This window comes from Manacus candei, unplaced genomic scaffold (genome assembly GCF_025592945.1).
Source record: "Manacus candei isolate 608988 ecotype Guabito, Panama unplaced genomic scaffold, ASM2559294v1 h1tg000155l, whole genome shotgun sequence".
Taxonomy (NCBI): Eukaryota; Metazoa; Chordata; class Aves; order Passeriformes; family Pipridae; genus Manacus; species Manacus candei.
The window spans coordinates 55160-67177 of NW_026138203.1; the positions used below are offsets into that span (position 1 = coordinate 55160).

At 48.9% G+C, this 12018-nt stretch overlaps 1 long non-coding RNA gene across 2 annotated transcripts in view; it reads left to right on the forward strand.

Moving 5' to 3' along the window:
- Window positions 1-11816, forward strand: part of LOC127463344 (uncharacterized) — a 54140-nt gene extending 42324 nt beyond the window's left edge. The window contains exons 1-3 of one of the 2 annotated variants that reach the window (XR_007900800.1): window positions 7624-7690; window positions 10978-11015; window positions 11599-11816. This is a non-coding gene — a long non-coding RNA (uncharacterized LOC127463344). Of the gene's footprint in view, window positions 1-7623; window positions 7691-10977; window positions 11016-11598 lie in introns of those variants that run through there. The other variant, XR_007900801.1, reaches the window with a different exon arrangement.
- The last annotated feature ends 202 nt before the right edge of the window (window positions 11817-12018 follow it).

The window sequence follows — 12018 nt, forward strand, 5'->3', positions numbered from 1 at the left end:
TTCCCCGTGGCGAAGATGGTCTCCACCGACGAGCTGCTCTGCGTGGTGTCCCCAGATGAGGAGCGGAGGGAGGGATCACTGAGGGAAGTCCACTGGACAACCTCGGTGAAGACCTCTCGCCCTCTTCTAACATGTCTCATTTACTTTTCTCAACCTAGGCACCCTCAGAAAGTCAAGGTGGAAGGGTTACTCGACATGGGGGCGGATGTCACCATAATTGCCTCCAAGGACTGGCCGTACGGCTGGCCAGCCCAGACCACTAACACCAGAGTCAGCGGTGTAGGGGGATCGCAGTACCCCATCAGGAGTAAAGAGGTAAAGAGGAACTCCGAAGTTCCACCCACCTTTTCCCTGTCTCCCTATCACACTTTTCCCTGAGTTGTCAGTCCCATGCTCCTCCCCAGTTCAGAATCCTCCCCTCAGACTTTAAACCCCTTATTTAAACCCCTGTTGTCCCTGAATAAAGTGGTATTGCTGCACGAACCCTCAACTGTGCCAAGAACCGTTATTGCAGTGCTCAGTCCTATTTCCCATCCCCCTGGACCGTGGCAGCAGGGAGATTGCCAAAACTGAAACCAGTACACAGTTGAAAGCTGAACAAAACAACATTTATTCCAAAGAAAGTAGCAAACAAAATGAGAAACCGAGAGACAGAAAAGAGAAGGGAAACAAGTCCCCAAGACAACCCCCCATTCACTCAAGTGTTACATACCAGGTTGTCTTACCGACCCCAGAATGCTTAGAATTCCCCATAGCAGAAGCTGCATCCTCATTATCCTCAATGAGCCAATTTTCATTAATGTGAGGAAAGCTGAGAGGCTGTAGAAACATCAGTTGAACTTCAAAGTCTCCTGGTTTCTGTCTCTCCTCAGACTTAGAATCAGGGTTAGGGTTAGGGTTAGGGTTAGGTTTAGGGTTGGGGTTAGGGTTAGGGTTAGGGTTAGAGTTAGGGTTTTTTTTAGGGTTAGGGAACCGGGTTTGTGCGTAGCTTGCAGTCTCTTTTTTAGGGTTAGTGTTGCTATGCGCAAACCCGATTCCCTGACCCTAATCCTAAAAAAGTGAATGCAAGCTATGCGCAAACCCTGTTCCCTAACCTTAACCTTAAAAAAGAGACTGCAAGCTATGCACAAAACCAGTCCCCTAACCCTAACTTTAAAAAAGTGACTGCAAGCTACTAGGGTTAGGGTTAGGGTTAGGGTAAGGGTTAGGGTTAGGGTTAGGGTTAGGGTTCGGGTTAGGGTTAAGGTTAGGGTTAGGGTAAGGGTTAGGGGTTAGGGTTGGGGTTAGGGTTAGGGTAAGGGTTAGGGGTTAGGGTTGGGGTTAGGGTTAGGGTTAGTCAGAATCTGTCTCAATGCGCGATCTAACTATCGTGGGTTTACCCCATTCCAGGAACGCAAACCGTAAACCCTAAAAAACCTGTAAGCTCAGCTCTTGCCTTTTCAGGGCTTCACACCGTCAGCACTGGAGGGAGGGAGGGAGGGGCCCGACTGCTCATCAGGGGTATCATGCAAGTCAAAAGCCTGAAAAGTCTCCTAGAATGCATAAATCATTAACCATTTCAGTCTCTGACAATTGGTCCACACAGTAACTGCAAGTTATGCCCAAAGCCTGTTCCCTAACCTTAGAAGAGAGACTGCAACCCTCAAGATGTTGGAGGCTCGTGGCATGGTCCGTGACACTAATCATGGCTATAACTCATAACTTCTTGGAGTATGGGGACTTCCCTCCTTCACCCCCGGCAGATCAACGTCACCACTTCAACTAACAGACATGGAAGCATCACTGGACCCCGTGGGCGGTGACTATATACATCTGTCCACTCTCAGCTTTTCTTTCTCTTACTCTCCCTTGCTCTTATCCTGCCTTTCTCTCCCCTATGCATTTTCTTTCCCCCCCCAAAGGTTATCTCTGTGTCACATTGTGGTATGACAGCACCCAAACTGCTAGCATGCCTGTTGATACAGAATTGTTAAAATAAACCTTGCCAGTATATGTTTTCAGACACCGATTATTTAGTGTCGTTTCACTTTAATCCACCCCAAGGGAATTATTAATAAAAACCTGAGTTACCTCCTCTCCCGTTTTCCTGGGGAGGGTTGTAACACCAATCAGCACTGACTCTGCCCAGTAGGCGGAGCCAGTGACGCAGAACAATCAACACGGACTCCACCTCTTGACTCCACCCAGTGGGCGGGGCCAGTGCTCTATAGAAGCAGAGTACATACCGGACGGCGGTGGGTATTCTGCCAGACACGCAACAGAACAGCAACAGCAAAAGCAGAGACCCAAGAGAAAAAGCAAAAGATTCTGACAGCGGTGGGCACTGAATTGGGCTTATAGCCCGAGAGGGGTTTACTGGGCACCACTGCGTTCCTGGAATGGGGTAAACCCGCGATAGTTAGATCGCGCATTGAGACAGATTCTGACTAACCCTAACCCTAACCCCAACCCTAACCCCTAACCCTTACCCCAACCCTAACCTTAACCCTAACCCGAACTCTAACCCTAACCCTAACTCTAACCCTAACCCTAACCCTAAACCCTAACCCTAACCCTAGTAGCTTGCAGTCTCTTTTTTAAAGTTAGGGTTAGGGAACTGGTTTTGTGCATAGCTTGCAGTCTCTTTTTTAAGGTTAAGGTTAGGGAACAGGGCTTGCACATAGCTTGCATTCACTTTTTTAGGATTAGGGTCAGGGAATCGGGTTTGCGCATAGCTTGCAGTCTCTTTAAGGTTAGGTTCAGAGAAAAGGGTTTGCGTATAGCTTGCAGTCTCTTTTTTAAGGTTAGGGTTAGGTAACAGGGTTTGCGCATAGTTTGCAGTCTCTTTTTTAAGGTTAGGGTTAGGGAAGAGGGTTTGCGCATAACTTGCAGTCTCGTTTTTAGGGTTAGGGTTAGGGAAAAGGGTTTGCGCATGGCTTGCATCCTCACTTTTCAGGTTAGGGTTAGGGAAAAAGGTTTGCGCATAGCTTGCAGTCTGTTGTTTAGGTTTAGGGTTAGGGAACAGGGTTTGGGCATAGCTTCCAGTCTCTCTTTTAATGTTGGGGTTAGGGGACAGTGCTCTATAGAAGCAGAGTACATACTGGACGGCGGTGGGCATTCTGCCAGACAGGCAACAGAACAGCAACAGCAAAAGTAGAGACCCAAGAGAAAAAGCAAAAGATTCTGGCAGCGGTGGGCAATGAATCGGGCTTATAGTCTGAGAGGGGCTTATTGGGCACCGCTGCGTGTCCAGAATGGGCTAAAACCGCGATTGTTAGATCGCACACTGAGACAAATTCTTCCTAACCCTAACCCTTACCCATACCCCTAACCCTAACCGTAACCCTAACAGTAACCCTGTCTTTTGCTAACCCTAAACCTAACCCTAACCCTAACCCTAAGTTTTGCTAACTCTAACCCTAACCCTAAATTTCCTAACCCTAACCCTAACCCGTTCTAACCCTAACCCTAACTCAAAACCTAACCCTAACCCTAACCCTAACCCTCAACCCTAAACCTAACACTAACCCTAACACTAAACCCTAAACCAAAAGGAAACTTCCTTTGCTATGCCTACTGGGCGGAGTCAGTGCTGATTGGTGTTACAACCCGCCCCAGGAAAAGGGGAGGGGGGTAACTCAGGGTTTTATTAATAATTCCCTTGGGGTGGATTAAAGTGAAACGACACTAAATAATCGGTGTCTGAAAACATATACTGGCAAGGTTTATTTTAACAATTCTGTATCAACAGGCATGCTAGCAGTTTGGGAGTTGGGCTATCAGTTGGGAGGCATGGTTGAAAACAGGAAACAACAGCCCTAATTCCCAGGAAAGAAAGCCTGGAAGCTTTGGCTTTGTGGTGCAGTTGGTGGGCCACACTGGGCACTCCATGGGCAGGCAGCAAGAGTTTTCTGGATCTAGGAGTCAATCTGGGGGCCTCGGAGTGTTTGAGGGGAAGTTGGGAGTGTCCTGTGGGACCAGGATGGGATTTGAGGGCTCCTGGAGGGGCTGGGACGGGTGTATACTGCGGGCATCATCTAGTATTGATGGGGGTAATCAGTGAGCTGACTGTTTCATAATCATCCAAATTTTAACATACAATATGATTATTAGAATAAAAAGCAAAAAGGTAATATCAACAAAACAGTAACAGGGTGAAGCTCTTGGTTGAAGACTGGTTTCTTCTTTTTCTCCAGTGATTTTAATTCTTTTTCGTCTGGGTTTTAATCCCATCTTTGGCATTTTGCTGCCAACATTTTGTCCCCATATCCATTGGAAATTGTATTAACTGTTGATGAGAACAAAGTGGAATCCCAAGGTATGTGATATATTGATAGGATTTCACTGGTTGGCTTTTAATTTGTCCAGGTTTATCGCCATAATGCTTCTGCTCTTTAACCACTTGAATCAGAATGAATTGAGTTGTTTTCTGGGTCGGGTTCTCTTTTTGAGTCCAAGGTTTTTTAGTGGATTCAGTATCAGGCACAAAGGAAATTGAGGGAGGTAAAGAATAATCTTCCCTTTGTTCATTATCACAGGGATCACTCAGTCTATTTTCATTAATGTGAGGAAAGCTGGGAGACTCTAGAAACATCAGTTGAACTTCAAATTCTCCTTGTTTCTTTCTCTCCTGAGACTTAGAATCAGGGTCCTCTGTGGTTTCCCAAGTCTCAATGCCAGGGTAAGACACTGGTTTATGAAGTTGCCTGACCAAACCAGGAGCCTGTTTTTTTAGCAACAGTTTTCTCTCTGCACTCTGGCGCAACAAGACTTTGAAGGTGGTCAACCTCAGTTTGAAGCAGCTCATTTTTAGCAACAAGTTTATGCGATTTTTCTCCTGTTTCCCTCTCAAAGGTTAACGATGACTTCAGCACCACATTTTCTGATTTCAAAACAGTAGATTCAACATCAGAAATCCATTCATGACTTCCCTGTCACCACTCCATCCAAATGTCTGTGCTCTCACTTTGACCTGAGAGAAACCTCAGGCAGGTGGAAAAGGGCAGATAAAGGAAAAACAGATGGGTCCAGCAGAAGTGATGCTGCTTCTGTCAAAAGCAGAGCAGAGACCGAAAGCACTTTAGGAAGTTGCTTACAGAAGCACTTGTGCATTCCAAGTTACAGCTCAGGAGTCTCAGTGACTTGTCCAACATGAGAGTTTCTTTTCCATTTCTCAACCCCCAGATTCCTCAGGAGTAGGAAACTGGAAACACTGACTGAGAAAAGCTCCATTCCTTCCTAATAATTGTGCTTTGCCCTTCTCATTTGACAGTGCTCTTGGAAATGTGCTGTGATCTGGATCTGTGAGCAGCCCTGACCTCCCAGAGCACTCATCCAATGGCAGGGAGACCCCACCTGGCTCCTGCTGGGGTTCTTGCCACCACGACCCAGTATGGGTCAATGGAATGGGGAGCAGGGCAGTGGGACCAGTAAGGACCAGTTAAGGGGGTTGGGGGCACTTCAGCATCTCCATCAAGGTCAAACCAGTACAGAGCAGCATAGACCAGTATAGATCGGTAGAGACCAGTATAAACCAGTATGGACCAGTATAGACCAATATGGGTCACTGGAATGGGGAATGGGGCAGTGGGACCGATAAGGACCAGTTAAGGGGCTTGGGGGCACTTCAGCATCTCCATCAAGGTCAGACCATTATAGACCAGTATAGACCAGTGTAGACCAGTATAGACCAGTATAGACCAGTATAGACCAGTATAGACCAGTAAAAAACCAGTACGGACCAGTATGGACCAGTATGGACCAGTACAGGTCACTAGAACAGCGAGCAGGGTGGTGGGACCAGTAAGGACCAGTTAAGGGGGTTGGGGGCACTTCAGCATCCCCATCAAGGTCAGACCAGTACAGACCGGTACAAACCAGTATGGACCAGTATAGACCAGTATAAACCAGGGTAGAGCAGTATAAACCGATATAAACCAGTACGGGTCACTGAAACAGGGAATGGGGTGGTGGGATCAGTAAGGACCAGTTAAGGGGGTTGGGGGCGCTTCATCATCTCCGTCAAGGTCAGACCAGTACAGACCAGTATAAACCAGTATAGACCAGTATGGACTGGTATAGACCGGTATAGACCAGTATAAACCAGTACAGACCGGTACGGGTCATTGGAATGGGGAATGGGGCAGTGGGACTAGTAAGGACCAGTTAGGGGGGTTGGGGGCACTTCAGCATCTCCATCAAGGTCAGACCAGTACAGACCAGTATAAACCAGGGTAGAGCAGTATAAACCAGTATAAACCAGTACGGGTCCCTGGAACGGGGAATGGGGTGGTGGGACCAGTAAGAACCAGTTAAGGGGGTTGGGGGCACTTCAGCATCTCCATCAAGGTCAGGTCAGTATAAACCCGTATAGACCCGTATAGACCAGTATGGGCCAGTATAAACCGGTATAAACCAGTATGGACCAGTACAGGTGACTGGAACGGGGAATGGGGCGGTGGGACCAGTAAGGACCAGTTAAGGGGGTTGGGGGCACTTCAGCATCTCCGTCAACGTCAGACTAGTACAGACCAGTATAGACCAGTATAGATTAGTATAAACCAGTATGGACCAGTATAGACCAACATAAACCAGTATGGGTCACTGGAACACGGAATGGGGTGGTGGGACCAGTAAGGACCAGTTAAGGGGGTTGGGAGCACTTCAGCATCTCCATCAAGGGCAGACCAGGACAGACCAGTATAAACCAGGATAGACCAGTATAAACCAGTATGGACCAGTACGGGTCACTGGAACGCGGAATGGGGTGGTGGGACCAGTAAGGACCAGTTAAGGCAGAACTCAGCTGGGACTTAGTGGTTTGGGGGTGGGCGTGTCCCTTCTTTAGGTGGGCATGGTCTCTCCCTGGTGGGCGTGTCCCGTCCCAAGGTGGCCATAGCCTCTGCAAGTGGGCATGTCTTTTGCATCCTCTCCCCCTCCCTGAACTGGGAGCTCAACTGGGACTTACTGGGGTTTGGGTGGGCGTGTCCCCTCCCAATGATGGACCCATTTTCAGCCCCTCCCCCCACCTTTAAGGGCCCCCCCAAAGCCCCTCCCCCCCCTTCCTGCACCTCCCCAACCCTCAGGGTCCCTCCTGTCCCTCCCCCACCCTCAGGATCCCTTCCTTCCCCTCCCCCCAGTGAACCTGCTACCCCTCCCCCACTCTCAGGAGCCCTCCCTGCCCCTCCCCCACCTTCAGGGGCCCTCAGGACCCCTCCCCCAACCTCAGAGACTCTCCTGCCCCTCCCCCACCCTCGGGGAACTTCCTACCCCTCCCCCACCTTCAGGGACCCTCAGGGCCCCTCCTTCACTTTCAGGGTTCCTCCCTGCCCCTCCCCAACCCTCAGGACCCTCCTGCCCCTCCCCCCACCTCGGGGTCCCTCCTGCCCCTCCCCCACCCTCAGGGACCCGCCTACCCCTCCCCACCCTCAGGGACGGTCCTGCCCTTCCCCCACCCTCAGGGAACCTCCTGCCCTTCCCCCACGCTCAAGGACCATCCTGCTCCATCCCCACCCTCAGTGTTCCCTCCTTCCCCTCCCCCCCCCACTGGGGCCGTTACTGGTCCCTTACTGGTCTGTACTGGGAAGGGAGAGGGGAGGGGCCGCCCCCTCGAGGCCCCGCCCCCCCAGTGACATCACCGGGTCCCAAAAATAGCCCCAGGGGCCCAAACTGGAGGGGGGACCTGGAGCCGCTCCCAGTGTGACCAGTTCAGGTACTGGGAGGGACTGGGAGGGAACTGGGAGGGACTGGGAGGGACTGGGAGGGGGCAGGGCTTCCCCCCCTCCCCCCCCTCCGTGTCCTTGGGGTGACCTTGGGGAGGGAGGGGGATGGGCCACTCCCAGTGGCTCCCAGTAGCTCCCAGTAACCCCAGTAATGCCTCCGGTATCTCCAGTGACCCCCCCAGTAACCCCAGTGACCCTCCCAGTAGCTCCTAGTAGCTCCCAGTAACCCCAGTGTCTATCCCAGTAGCTCCCAGTAACTCCCAGTAACCCCAGTGTCCACCCCAGTAGCTCCCAGTAACTCCCAGTAAGCCCCCCAGTAGCTCCCAGTAACTCCCAGTAACCCCAGTGACCCCCCCAGTAGCTCCCAGTAACCCCAGTGTCCTTCCCAGTAACCCCAGTGACCCCCCCAGTAGCTCCCAGTAACTCCAGTGTCCATCCCAGTAACCCCAGTGACCTCCCCAGTAGCTTCCAGTAGCTCCCAGTAACTCCCAGCTTCCCCCCCAGTGCCTCCCAGTATGTCCCAGTTTAACCCAGTTCCCCCCCCGTGGGCCCTGGGCCGGGTGGGGGAGGGGCGGGCTCACATTTCCATGGCAACATCCCTTTCCCTCTGGCCCAGTTTCTCCCAGTTCCTCCCAGTTTAACCCAGTTTTTCCACATTTTTCCCCATTTTTCCCCATTTCCCCCCATTTTCCCCATTTTTCCCAGATTTTCACCCATTTTTCCACATTTTCCTGAATTTTTCCCCATTTCCCCCCCATTTTCCAGATTTTTCCCAATTTTCCTATATTTTCCCAGATTTTTTCCCATTTTTACCCCATTTTCCCAGATTTTTCCGCATTTTGTCCAGATTTTCCCAGATTTTCCCCCATTTTCCCAGATTTTTCCCCATTTTTTCCACATTTTTCCCACATTTTCACACATTTTCACACATTTTTCTCCAGATTTTCCCAGATTTTTTTTCCCATTTTTTCCACATTTTCCCCGATTTTTTCTCACATTTTTCCCAGATTTGCCCAGATTTTTTCCCCCATTTTCCTGGATTTTTCCCAGAATTTCCCATATTTTCCCCATTTTTCCAAATTTTTTTTTATCTTTCCCCATTTTTCCCCATTTCCTGGATTTTCTCCCATTTTTTCCACATTTTCCAAGATTTTTCCTCATTTTTCCCAGATTTTTCCCCATTTTTCCCAGATTTTCCCAAGATTTTTTCCCATTTTTTTAAATCTTTCCCCATTTTTCCCCATTTTCTGGAATTTTTTCCCATTTTGCTCCATTTCCCCCCATTTTCCCCAGAATTTCCACCATTTCCCCCCCAGTTTGTCCCCATTTTCCCAGATTTCTCCCAGATTTTTCCTCCACTTTTCCCAGAATTTCCCACATTTTCCCAGATTTTTCCCACATTTTTTCCCATTTTTCCCACATTTTCTCAGATTTTCTCCAGATTTTCTTCCAGATTTTCCCACATTTTCCCACATTTTCCCACATTTTCCCACATTTTCCCCCATTTTTCTTGATTTTTCCCGATTTTCCCCATTTTTCCGGATTTTTTTCCCATTTTTTCTCATTTTCACACATTTTTCCTCATTTTCCACCATTTTCACGGATTTCTCCTCATTTCCCCCATTTTCCCACAGTTTTTCCCAATTTTTTCACATTTTCCCAGATTTTTCCCCATTTTCCCCATTTTCCCCAGATTTTTCCCCATTTCACCCCCATTTTCTCGGATTTTTCCCCATTTTCCCACATTTTCCCAAATTGTTTCCCACATTTTCCCAGATTTTCTCCCTATTTCCCCAGATTTTGCCTCATTTTTCCCATTTTTTCCCAGATTTTTTCCCGATTATGTTCCCCATTTTCCCAGATTTCCCCCCTTTTTTTCCCACATTTCCCCGGATTTTTTCCCAATTTCCCCCCATTTTCCATGATTTTTCCCACATTTTTCCCCACATTTTCCCAGATTTTTCCTCATTTTCCCCCATTTTTCCCAGATTTTTCCCCATTTTTCTCAGATTTTTTCCCCATATTTCCAGATTTTCCCAGAATATTCCCCATTTTCCCCCCATTTTTTCCCTATTTTCCCAGATTTTTCCCATTTTTTCCCCTTTCCCCCCCATTTTTTCCACATTTTTCCCAGATTTTCTCCCATTTTCCCCAGAATTTCCCAGGTTTTTTCCCAATTTTTCCCCATTTTCCCAGTTTTTTCCCAATTTTTTCCCCATTTTCACGAGTTTTTTCTCGATTTCCCCCCATTTTCCCAGATTTCCCCCCCATTTTTCCCACATTTTCCCAGATTTTCAAACATTTTTCCCCATTTTCCCCCTTTTTTTCCTCATTTTTCCATATTTTCCCATATTTTTCCCCATTTTCCCCAGAATTTCCCACATTTTCCCCCATTTTTCCCCATTTCCCCGGATTTTTCTCACATTTTTCCCAGAATTTTTCGCAATTTCCCCATTTTCCCACATTTTCCCACATTTTTTACCATTTTCCTGATTTTCCCCCCATTTTTCCCACATTTTCAGATTTTTCTCCAGATTTTCCCCACATTTTTCCCCCATTTCCTCACATTTTCTTGGATTTTTGGGTCCCCAGTTTTCCAAATTTCCCAAATTTCCCCAGTGGGAAAAAATGGGGGGAAAAAACCAGGAATTTTGGGGAAAATGGGGAAAAATTGGGGAAAAAAGTGGGAAATTTGGGGAAAATTGATAAAAATGGGGAAAAATGGGGGGAAATTTAGGAAAACTGGGGGAAAATCCGGGAAAATGTGGAAAAACGGGGGAAATTTTGAGGAAAAAGTCAGAAATTTGGGGAAATGGGGGATTTTGAGGGGAAATGGAGGGAAAACTGGGAAAAAAGTAAGAAATTTGGGGAAAACGGGTGAAAAATCAGGAAAAATGAGGGATAATTGGGAAAAATTAGGGGAAATTTAGGAAAAAAATTGGGAAAAATGGCGGAATTTGGGGAAAAGGGGGAAATTTGGGAAAAATGGGGTGAATTGAGAAAAAAATGGGGGATTTGGGGAAAACTGGATGAAAAATTGGAGAAAGTTGGGAAAAATGGGGGAAATTTGGGGAAAATGGGAAAAAATGGGGGAAATTTGGGAACAATGGAAGGAATTTGGAAAAAAATGGGGAAAAATTGAGAAAAATGGGGAAATTTGGGAAAAATGGGGGAAATGAGGGGAAAATTGGGGAAAGAGTGGGAAATTTGGGAGAAATGGATGAAAAATTGGGAAAAATGAGGGGAAATTTGGGAAAAACTTGGGTGTCTCCACCAGGTTCGGCCCCGCCATGGCCCCGATAGCCCCGGGATCAGGTGAGACCCCTACCCCATGCCCTGACCCCTCCCCCTCCCCGAGGTCACTGCCCTGACCCCCCGAGTCAAGGCTGTGACCCCTTCCCCACCCCGTGGCCCCTCCCACACTTTATGGCCCCTTCCCCATTCTGTGGCCCCTACCCCATTCTGTAGCCCCTCTCCCACTCTGTGACCCCTCTCCCACTTCATGGCCCCTCCCCCACTCTCTGACCCCTCCCCCACTCTCTGGCCCCTCATCCACTTTATGGCCCCTCCCCCACTCTCAGACCCTTCCCCCACTTTATGGCCCCTCCCCCACTCTGTGGCTCCTCCCCCACTCTGTGATCCCTCCCCCATTCTGTGACCCCTCTCCCACTCTGTGGCCACTCCCCCACTTTACGGCCTCTCCCCCACTCTCTGACCCCTCCCCCACCGACAGCTTCTCCCTGCAGAGAGAACAGCCAACACACTATTTCACTTCTCACTTTAACAAAGCTCTTTTCTCCTTCAAGCCCCTCAAAGGCGCCAAGGTCACATAGGAGGCAACACACAAACAGTACTCCTCTTCCCACTTGACTACACCTTCTCCCTCACTGTTCTACAGGGAACACCAGGAATCTGCTCGCAGAGGCCTCTCGTTTCCCATCAGGAGCTCAGCACAAGGAGTTAAAGGAGCTCAAACCTTAGGCCACAAGAGCTGACAGCGAGGAAACTTTGGGAGCAAACTAATGCTGCTAACACGGACCCAGCTGAATCCAGCACACAATCACAGAATCCAAGAGTCCTTCAGCTTGGAAAAGACCTCCAAGCTCACTGAGTCTTGTGCAGCCGCTCCCCGACTGCCTGCAGGGACTGGATGATGCTTTGCACAAGCACCAAAAGGAATGTTGTGAAAGTCATGGCCTGCAGGAGGACACAGAGAAAGGCTTGGTTGGGGTTGGGAAGGAGGGAGCTGGTGCTGGGGGAGCGGGGATGGAGCCTCGGGGATGTGGCGCAGCAAGGACAGGGGCCCAGGCAGCTGGTA